Genomic DNA, 12,026 nt, shown 5'->3' with positions numbered 1-12,026 from the left:
TCGGATGGCTAAGGAGATGAATTTAAGTTGGGTTAAGTGCTTTGGTGACTCGGACCTGGTAGCTCAACAGGTGTCTGGCACTTGCGATTCCAAGGATCCACTCATGGCAGCGTATCAACGAGAGGTGGACATAGTGGCTGGTCATTTCAAGGGTTATCAGGTTGACCATATGGACTGGCAAAAGAATGAAGCGGCGAACGCTTTAAGTCTCTTAGGCTCTCAACGTAAACCGGTGCCGCCCAATGTCTTTCTGGATGTGCTACATAATCCGTCAGTCAAGATACCTAAAGAGGAGGATTTGGTTGTTCCTGACCCGGAGGCTCAATTGGTAGCAGCTCATCACGTTATCGCGGATTCGACAGTCCCATACCTAGCGTACATGAACCGGGGCGAGTTACCAGAGGATGAAGACTTGGCCAGCCAGATAATCCGGCGATCCAAATCAATGACCATTATCAATGGGGAGTTACATCATTGTAGTGTAACAGTGGCATTTCAGCGTTGCGTGTCTCCTCAAGAAGGCTGTGAGATTTTGCGTGAGATCCACGAAGGAGATTGTGGTCACCACGCCGGTTCAAAGTCCTTGGTAGCTAAGGATTTTCGCCACGGCTTCTATTGGTTGACGGCTCATGCTGATGCTGAGGATTTGGTAAAGGGATGTGACGGTTGTCAGAAGTTTGCACACCGTGCTCTTGTTCCGACTCAGGAATTAGGGATGATTCCAATCACTTGGCCGTTTGCAACTTGGGGGCTGGATATGGTTGGGCCCTTTAAGAGGTTCACAGACAAGAAAACCCACCTACTGGTGGCGGTTGATAAGTTCACCAAGTGGGTAGAGGCAGAGCCAGTCAGTGAGTGTGATGCAGCCATGACGGTTCAATTCATATCAAAAGTGATCTTCCGTTTGGGTTTTCCACACAGCATCATAACCGATAATGGTACTAATCTGTCCAAGGGTGCTATGGAAGAATTTTGTCAATGTGCGCACATCCGGCTTGACGTGTCATCAGTGGCTCACCCCAATCTAATGGTCAAGCAGAGAGAGCCAATCAAGAGATTTTAAGAGGCATCAAGCCTCGGCTTATGGTTCCTTTAAAGCGGACGCCGGGTTGTTGGGTGGGGGAGTTACCTTCCGTGTTATGGAGTCTCAATACCACACCGAACAGATCTATGGGTTACACGCCTTTCTTCATGGTCTATGGAGCAGAGGCGGTTCTCCCTAGTGACATCCGTCATGACTCGCCCCCTGTGGCGGCTTATGTTGAGGCTGATAATGAGAAAGCACGTCAGGACTTACTGGACCTGTTAGATGAGGAGCGTGATCTTGCAGCGGCTCGTTCGGTAATTTACCAGCAAGACGTGCGTCGTTATCACAGCCGCCGGGTTAAAACCAAAACTTTTCAAGAAGGTGATCTGGTGCTCCGGCTCATCTAGGATCAGACTGATATGCACAAGTTGTCCCCATCTTGGGAAGGACCTTTTGTGGTCAGCAAAAATCTGCACAAAGACTCACGTAAATCAGAGGAAGAGACTCAATGGCCGTGGAATTTAGCTCATCTTCGGCCTTACTATACTTGAGCCATAGGCTCTTCTTATGTAAATAATTATGACAATGTATATATTATGATCAATATAATAAACCGGAGCCTCAGCTAAAGCGGGGTCTCTGTTGTTTTTATTACATCATGTGTGGTTACATGGGGGCCTCTGTTTATAAAGCAGAGTTTTATTTCCCATTGATACGGCATATGAGGCCACATATATTAAAGAAAATCACTTGGGGGCTTGGTCGTATTCGAACCATAGCTACACCTCTTGATCGGCGTAAGGCCACCAGGGAAATCACTTGGGGGCTTGGTCGTATTTGAACCATAGCTACACCTCTTGATCGGCTTAAGGCCAAAAGGAAATCATGTGGAGCCAAAGAGAGTGTTGCAACAGCACAACTCAAACATAGGCACCCACCGACCAAAGCTCAAATGTTGCTTGGGGGCTCTTTGCTTCTCAAAGAACAAAGAGCTTACACCTTTGCAATAGGCTATCAAGCCAGGCTTGGAAGCCAGGTGTATTCACCTAAAACACCGGGTTATCCTGCCTTTTTAAGTAAGCCACTCCGTCCAGGTAAACCTGGTATGACCCGCCGAACGTTTGACAAGTCAATCTCATAGACCCTGAACTTGTCAAAGTAAAAACGACGATTGGTTAATGATTGAGGTCCATCTTAAAAGGCTTCGAAAAATGGTTTAACTCAGTGGCCTGACAGCCCGTGAAAAGCTTCGATTTAGGGCCTGGCAGCCCATGAAAAACCTTGCATGTTCTTTCTTGTGTTTTTATTTGACAAGTTTTTCTCCTTTGGTGAGATTTCAATATCTTATGATAAACCGGCGTTTTATTGACCCAGCCTAGCTTTCAACAATAAGTTGTTAGTACATGATCAATTATAATCCGACGCTTATTGACCCACTCTGGTTTTGACTACAAGTCACCAGTATTATATGTGGATACACCGGTGTTTATTATAACCCCTTGTGGTTTTAACATAAACCGGCAACACATGAAAGGAGTTATCAATACTCAAGATTGGGGTTATCACCCTAAATATACAAAGGTTGGTCAACCAACAGTGTGATTCCATATCACAGGTATCATCTCTTTCATCTTTGCTTATTTTCAAGGTACATCCTTGGTTATAAACCCCGGCTATATATTGGGGCATCATGACCCATCCAGCGGTAAACCACCAGGACACTTTCAAACTTCTTGTATGCAAGAACAATTCGAATAACACCGCTACGGATTATGAGCATAATATATCCTAAAGCATGGTGGATTCACAAAATCAGGCAACATAAATATGCACGATGGCATAGCAGACCAAGTATTTTGAACTAGCCTGTTACAAGGCGCTTTAAGGCCCAAAAAGAATAATTCTTTTCAGCAAAGGTGGCAGTACGCAGAAGGATAAAACGGCCTCCGGATCATGACTCTTCACCAGGCTGACTTGTCGTATTGCGCTAGTGCATCCTCCTCCTCTTCTCTACCAAGTGGCTGGAAATCAATGATTGCCCAATCAATTCCAGTTAAAGCTTGAAACACAACTTCATCACTTATAAGGTTGGAGGGGTCGACATCAGGGGCATAGGTGTGCTTACAAATTGGCGGAGTAAGGTCATCTACGTCATGTGTTGGCGCAGGATATCTTTTCTGATCAGAATCATAAACCGGCTGATAGTGAGAGAGATCCGTTTCCTCATCCAATTTCCTTGCTATGGGGCGCATTTCCCTTATCAACCTTCGAAGATCGTCGTTGTTAAATTCTGAACCATCCTCCTTTATGCCAGGGTAGCCGGTGCCTATATCCGACGGTTCAAGATCTGGTATCCATGCCTTCACCCGGATTAGCGCAATCAGCAGACCTGACCTTGCAGCTGAACTTTTTAGTTCGTCCAACCGGGCAGGCAGCATTGACAGTATCTCAATGGTTTCCATTATCAAGGTTGGAGGTGGTTTGTTATGTGAAGTGGTGAAAATGGCCCGTTGGGCTCTGGAATATAACTGCTCTATCAGCGTATAGGAAGCCTTCGGCTTCAACCGCATGTCAGAGCCTAGATGGGTAATGCGAGTTCCTGTGTCATTGCAAGCATCAGTAAACCGACAACTGATGAGATAATGTATATTGAAAAGCTTCAGATGAGGATACTTACCAAACACAACAAAGGTCATGGCATTTATTTGCCGCTTTAAGCCGGTCAGTTCTTCGACCACCGATTTAAGGGCTGCTTCTGCGTCTTAGCTCTCTTTTGTAATTCGGTTTTCTCTGTGCCCCAATCTTCCCATTCTTTATTAAAAGCTTCTTTTAGCTTCTCCATGGCTGCTAAGGCACTGGTCAATTCGTCTTTGGCTTTGGAGGTTTCCACTTGCTGAGATTTGATGTTTTCTTGAAGATCAGTGGTTTGGGCTTCCTTTTTGCTCAGCTCAGCCTATAAGAGAAGGACATATTATGAGGTGGTAGTGAATATTCGAAGTACCAAGCACATAACAAGTTATACACTTGGCACTTGGGGGCTAATGCCTATTTGCTTGATTATCAGAAAAATTTTACAAGTCCCAAGCACAATACAAGTATTATTCTTGACACTTGGGGGCTAATGTACGTTTGCTCAAAGTAACATTGGTTAAAGTTCCGGTTTAGCTTGGAAAGACAAACCGGCCCTTGGAGGATAAGCATTCAGAGTTGAGGTATTGCGAAGTCCCGGTTTAAATTGGCATCATAAATCGATCCTTGGGGGATACTAGAGTTGGTACTTGAAATTGGACATAAGAGAGAAACAGTTATGAAGTTACCTCATATCGCTCCTTTATTAGATTCACTAAACTAGCTTCGTAGTCGCGGTTTGTGTACAGATGGTTCAGAAAACCGGAATGAAGTTCTTGGGTGTTAAGGTGGGCGTAGCTTGACAAGTATGTGCTCCATTTGCCTTTGCCCGTAGCATAAAGGTCCTCTTTGGCACTATGCTTTGATAATGCAATAGGATTGCCAGGGGTGGTGTGACCAATGCCAGTAATTATAACATCATCTTCCTTGTCACCAGTAGCCTTTACTGGAGTTGACGATTTATCAGCAGCCTTATGTGGACTTGATGGTTTATCAGCAGTTCAGACTGGGCTTGTCGGTTTATCAGCATGGCCTGTTGCATCAACTTCTACTTGTTCAACAAAATCATGGTCTTGAGGGGGCGGATCATCAAACATGGCGTCATCATTCGTTCCTTCCGGTTCTAGAGTTCTCTCCGGTTCAACAACCACATGGTCATCAGACGGTTTATTCACCCGAGCTTTCCTCCTGGGTCTGGCCTTGGCCTAAAAGGAAAAGATATAAAGATCAGTATAACATGCAAGTATGAAGCGTGAAAAGATTAAGTTTAAAGTATTTACCCAGGAACAGTCTTAAGAGGAGGGAGCTGTGTGGCCGTTGACTCGCCAGATGATGAATGAGGCGTTCCCTGATAATTGGAATCGGACGGATTAAGGGGTTGTCGGAAATAACCTTCCTTGTGATAAGAAGGATCGGAAGTGGGTGAGACCTCAGATTGACGCTTCCGAACCGGATGTTCGGTAAACCGGCTGAAGTGACTACTTGGCCGTTGTGCTAGGTTGTGCGGCGAGCTTCGTGTTGCTGCTTCTTCAAAAGAAAGTGTGGGTCCAAGTGACCTAGAGGGTGAGAAAATCTTACTTTCTAGATTGCTTGACGGATTTTTTGTGTTGGCAGAGGGTCTGAACCAGAGGAAAGGATAATTACCTCTGCGTCATCGGCTTGGCTGCCTTCAGCGCCATCCTGATAATAATCATTGTCAATGAGGTGTATGAAAACTGAACCGAGAGAGTAAAGTTCTACCTCTGAGGCCAGATTATCAAGATCATCATCGAGGTTCAACCCGGTGGCTTCAACTGCCCTCATCTTGGCAGGTCTCTTGACAACCTTCGTCTTAGGTCGAGGGGTCTTGGCCGGTTTATCTTGAGGTTTCTTCTTCCAAAATGGGTCGTCACCTTGTTAAAAGATTGCACATTTAAGAATATCCAGTACAAAGCAAGAGTGAGGCAATTCTTACAGCTAGCGGTATATTCAATGTATAAAAGGGACTTAACCCAGTCCTACTGCAGACAACTTCTGATTCATTCAGCATATTCTTAACAGACTCAGTAACTTCAGCCTCTATTAGCTGAATATCAATATGACGTTGAGGATCTTTTGAGTCCCTTGTGTACTCACACATTAAACGGGGGTGACGGCTTAACGGTATAATAATCCAAGATATCCAGCAACGAACAAAGTCTACTCCTGTCAAATCATTAGCCATGAAAGCTCTGAGCTTGGCAAGTTGTGGTGCGTATGTGGACCGTTCCTTGGCAGTCAGTTATTGCGGAAATGGGTGTGTGTTGGTAAGCCGGTGAGCACGATAACCCGGCAGAGGGTTCTCATCTTCAGGGGAAGTATCCTTACAGTAGAACCAAGTCTGGTTCCAATCCTTAGGATGACTATGAAGTTTGGCTTGAGGGAAGCTGACGTCCTTCCTTTTCTGAATGGAGACACCGCCAAGTTCAGTGTTGGGCCCGTCTACAAATTCAGTACAACGGGTCAAGTAGAAAAAATCCCGGAACAATTCAACGGTTGGCTCTTCTTGCAAGTAGGCCTCACAAAACACTTGGAAGTCACAAATATTGGACACAGAGTTGGGTCCAATATCTTGAGGGTGGATCTGGCAGCTGGCAATCACATCACGAAAGAACATGGATCCGGGCGTTTTAAAACCACGGTTCATATGATCAACAAATACTACCACCTCACCATCCTTGGGGGTAGGAGGATTTTCTGGACCGGGAACTCGCCAGTGGATTTCGCTTTGTTTTGGTAAAATGCCAGTTCTGACGCATCCATATAGTTGCTCTTCAGTAACCCGGGAAGGGACCCAGTTACAAGCATAAAATTGTTAGGCCATTTCGAGCGAAGAGCTGGAAAGAGATTGATGCCGGTTTAAGACTCATGGTTGGCAAGCATAAAGCATAGCAGGTTAAGGAAAGGGCATTCAAGCATGCAAAATTGTTAAACCGGAGGTTGATGCTATTATAAATGGTAAAGCGATTGGCGGGTTACAAGGGGACTAATGGCATATGGCAGATTATTTTCTAAAGGATAAACCACCTACGCAGACAATGAAATTACAGATCTGAAGCAAAAAGTGACTAAGTGAGGAAAACAGGTTTCACAGTTTCACATTGGAATTTTGGATCTACCACATGTCAGGAAAAGGAAAAGATTTAGACCTAAAAATTTGGTGCTTGAGCAGTTTGCAAAGGTCCAGATCGGTTTTTATACGCAAATGGCATGGTTTGATAGGCAAAATAAGGACTGTCATTACTACCGCACAAAGGAACATCAAGTTTGAAGTCTGTCATATAGGATCTAATGAAGAACAAGGGTAGAACACTATGAAGCTTCTACGAACTGGCGAGAACCCTAGCGGATCTACAGAGGAAGGGAAGAGGAACTTACCGAAGCTGTTCAAGCAGCGGAGGCGCGCCACGTTTTTATCGAACGATCAGGTTGATGCAGCGGCCGGAGGTGAAGACGAGGGTGGAGCTTGACGACGATGGCTGCGCGTACGGGTCAGGTCGGCGCGAGGAAGAAGAAGCGAGAATGCAAGAGGGGGAAAATTAAAAGGACCCCCTGGTCTTATTTATAAGTTGAAAGGATAAGTGACACGCGCGAAAATTGAGGAGCCCAAAAGTTGGATATGTGATAGGGCTGTCGCCTCGAATGTGGGAGGCTCATTAATGAAGGTGAGATATATTCAATTTTTAGTAAATAGGTGATGTCATGGCGGTTTATTACAAACCTAGAAGATGACGTCATGGCGGTTTACAAGATCTATGCGAAGGTGCATAAGGAGGAATTTTTCTATGGGTTGAAGATTGACATGAACGAGTTCAAATCAATCTGGGGCCTAATGTTGGGGATATTACTATTAAGTATAAAACAGCCATGAGGGGCCGGGTTATACTAACAAGGAGTTAGTCATGTTCCAAGCCCATGAAGACAAGAGGTATGGCGCTTTACAAAGGAAATCTACATGAAGGCCCAGGGCCCAAAGGCGGATTAGGGCCCGTAGATATAAACTGCCATATGATATGTAACGTATGTTGTAAGGCAAGGAAAGGTAGAAACAGAGCCGGGCACATGTATGAGCCGGCCTCAGGATTCTGTCAACTGCCGGGCGTTAACCTGTGTACATAGAGGGACGACCCGGCGGCGGTTTAGGGACAAAAAACAATAACTCGAGAGCCAGGCAAAGCGGATTCGCTCCCTGGTCATTGAAACCGTAGCAATTCCATCACAACTGGACGTAGGCTTTTACCTTCACCGTAAGGGGCCGAACCAGTATAATCCCTTGCGTCCCTTGTCCGCTTTCACCCCTTCAAGCTAACCCGTCGCGATGGCTCCATGACTAAGTCCTTTCACTAGGACATCTGTCATGGCAATTCCACGACAGCACCCCTGATAAACCAGCCAATCATACCCACCGGAGCTGTTGGGTCTTTAAACAGGCTGGCAAGTTAAATGCCGAAGAGAAGGAGAAGGGGTTGCAAAGCGAGAATGACGACAAGGAGCCCCGTCCGCCGAACACAGGGGGACAGAAGAAGTTTCCCCGTCAGGTCAAGACGGTGAACATGATATACGCTACCCATATCCCCAAGAGGGAGCGCAAGCGCGCGCTCAGGGACGTCTATGCGATAGAGCCAATCGCCCCAAAATTCAACCCATGGTCGTCCTGCCCAATCACCTTTGATCACAGGGACCATCCGACCAGTATCCATCATGGCAGTTCAGCCGCACTAGTTCTCGACCCAATAATTGATGGATTCCACCTAAGACGAGTCCTCATGGACGGTGGCAGCAGCCTTAACCTGCTCTATCACGATACATTGCACAAAATGGGCATCGATCCATCAAGAATCAAGCCCACAAGAACTACCTTTAAAGGAGTAATACCAAGTGTAGTGGCCCGCCGCACAGGCTCAATTACATTGGAAGTTGTCTTTGGATATCCGGACAACTTCTGAAGCAAGGACTTGATCTTCGATATTGTCCATATCCGCAGTGGCTATCGCGCACTCCTCGGACGAACTGCATTTGCGCGATTCAATGCGGTGCCACACTATGCTTATCTCAAGCTCAAGATGCTCGGACCACGTGCTATCATCACAGTCAATGGAAACACGGACTGCTCCCTCCGTACTGAGGAGCACACCGTGGCCCTGGCAGCAGAAGTACAAAGCGGCCTTAACAAGCAGAACCTTAATTCGGCGGACACGCTCCAGGACACAGCCAAACAAGTCCGCACTATTTTGCGGCAGGACTGTCCAGCTCGCCAGGAGCTCGACTAGCAATTCATCCTCCGTCTCAGTCCCGAACAAATGGCGGCATATATACCGCGCGTACATAACTACGCACTCAAAATACCATGGGCATAGATGGAGGCGTAACTTGATTGTGGTCCGTCATACGTCTCCCACACATACTTTTCCTTTTCCTTTTTACCATTTTTGATCTCTCCTCTACAGGCCCCTCTCGACGGCCTGCTAGTCGGTCCTTTCGAAGGATGGATATACCAAGGTGGCAAGAAGCACAAATATGTGGGGGAATCTCTAGATGTTCTTCTTGACGATCATTCTACCTATTTTTAGGACACGCACACAGCTCCCCCTTGGTCTTGGCATGTTAAATAGCCCTGTTGCTTATCGCACTATTTGTACAAATACGCTTTGACGTATTAATCAAAATTATAATGAGCGTAGCTTGCGGCCCAACTTATGCGGCACTGGCTTTTTACTTCATTTTATCTCGCTATTCTTATCAATTGCATCCGTACACTTGGGTACGCCGTAATTCGCTAGGGGCTTTATTGCGCCCCATACTACGGTAACAAGTCTGAACACTTTTACAGTACAGTTCGGCCTCTGAATTTATCATTATATGCATCGGCTCCGAATCATGTCTTTGGTCAATAGTTGGGTTGCCCGGCTCCTATGCTTACTACCTTACGGTCCGCTCTATCGTGTAGGGTAGTAAAGGGAGGACTACTGCGATTGTGTCATGGTTTATCCGGATGAGCACCTCAGTAGAGAAAGCCGAAAATTGACTATCATGATGCGGCATGAGTCGGTCAGCTCTCCGGAGGTTAAAATCTCTTGCAATTTTTTCCGCATTATGCGACGGATGTGCCTTCACCGGATCAGGTGTCTATAGCACCCCAGTCCGGACTAACGAATACTAGGGGCTGCGCCTACATTTCTATTGTCAAACTCCTATGGCTAAGTGAGGGTGATAAAGCCGCATAGTCTAACTGCCTGGTTCGTTGCACTAAACACCTCCTTCCAGGACCAAATTCTTGGATCAAGAGTGTTTAGATTCCATCCTGAACACCGTTGCACTAACTACGTGGGGGCTGAAGCCGACGGCTGGCCAACTCTCAGATTTAATAAAAATGGTCGCACAGGAGGAAATTTTTTAAATAATAAACAAGCATTATATTACATAACGGCCTTGTTTCATCATACAAGACGAGATAACATGAATGTATTCATTCGAAGAAAATGTCTTTTGAACACTGGCCCTCTACACATGCGGGATCCCTTGCAGACATCACCAAAATACTGCTCCAACGTGCAGTGCTCCTTGCCAGCGGGCGGTCCCTCAGTCGTGAGCTTGATGGCGTCCATCTTCGCCCACTGCACCTTGACACGGGCGAAGGCCATCCGCGCACCCTCGATACAGACTGAGTGCTTGATGACGTCAAGCCGGGGGCATGCATTAACCAGCCGCTTCACGAGCCCGAAGTAGCTGCTGGGTACGACTTCGGCAGGCCATAGCCGGATTATTAAATCCTTCATGGCTAGTACGACCACCCTACGCAGTTCGACCAACTATTTTAGCTAATCACTAAAGGGCATCGGATATTCTGGCGCAAGGTATTGCGACAAGAACAACTTCTCCATCGAGCTCCCCTCTTTGGCTCAGAAGAACTCCGCAGCATCGGCTACACTGCGCGGTAAATCCACAAACGCTCCTGGAGAACTGCAAATCCGGGTTAGTAACAGATACCTCTTTTTCACATATTTGCTCTGCATAGTGAAGGCCTTACCCACCGCGATTTTTCTGGCCTCTTGGATTTCCTGTAGGGTGCCTTGGGCTTCAACCCGGGCATTGCTACGTCTTGAGCTTGCGTTGGTTTTCCCAGAAGAGGAAGGGATGATGCAGCAGAGTAGTGTAAGTATTTCCCTCAGTTTTTGAGAACCAAGGTATCAATCCAGTAGAAGGCCACGCGCAAGATCCTCGTACCTACACAACACAAAGAGCTCAACGCAACCAACACGATTAGGGGTTGTCAATCCCTTCAGGGTCACTTACGGAAGTGAGATCTGATAGATAATATTTTTGGTATTTTTGATATAAAGATGCAAAGTGAAAAGTAAAAGGCAAAGTAAAAACAAAATAAGATTAAAGTGATGGAGATTCATATGATGAGAATAGACCCGGGGGCCATAGGTTTCACTAGTGGCTTCTCTAAAGAGCATAAGTTTTCTACGGTGGGTGAACAAATTACTGTTGAGCAATTGACAGAATTGAGCATAGTTATGAGAATATCTAGGCATGATCATGTATATAGGCATCACGTCCGTGACAAGTAGATCAAAATGATTCTGCATCTACTACTATTACTCCACTCATCGACCGCTATCCAGCATGCATCTAGAGTATTAAGTTAAAAACAGAGTAACACTTTAAGCAAGATGACATGATGTAGAGAGATAAATTCATGTAATATGAAATAAACCCCATCTTGTTATCCTCGATGGCAACGATACAATACGTGTCTTGCTGCACCTTCTGTCACTGGGAAAGAACACCGCAAGATCGAACCCAAAGCTAAGCACTTCCCCCATGGCAAGAACTACCAATCTAGTTGGCCAAACCAAATGGATAATTCGAAGACACTTGCAAAGATAACCAATCATACATAAAAGAATTCAGAGAAGATTCAAATATTGTTCATAGATAGACTTGATCATAAACCCACAATTCATCGGTCTCAACAAACACACCGCAAAACAAGAAGATTACATCAAATAGATCTCCACAAGAGAGGGGGAGAACATTGTATTGGGATCCAAAAAGAGAGAAGAAGCCATCTAGCTACTAACTATGGACCCGAAGGTCTGAGGTAAACTACTCACACTTCATCGGAGGGGCTATGATGATGTAGAAGCCCTCCATGATGACGGCCCTCTCCGGCGGAGCTCCGGAACAGGCCCCAAGATGGGATCTCGTGGATACAGAAAGTTGCGGCGGTGGAATTAGGTTTTTGGCTCCTGTTCTAATCGTTTGGGGGTACGTGGGTATATATAGGAGGAAGGAGTACGTCGGTGGAGCACCGAGGGGCCCACGAGGCAGGGGGCACGCCCTGTAA

This window comes from Triticum dicoccoides, chromosome 2A (assembly GCF_002162155.2).
Source record: "Triticum dicoccoides isolate Atlit2015 ecotype Zavitan chromosome 2A, WEW_v2.0, whole genome shotgun sequence".
Lineage (NCBI taxonomy): Eukaryota > Viridiplantae > Streptophyta > Magnoliopsida > Poales > Poaceae > Triticum > Triticum dicoccoides.
Note: the sequence above shows the minus strand (reverse complement) of the source record.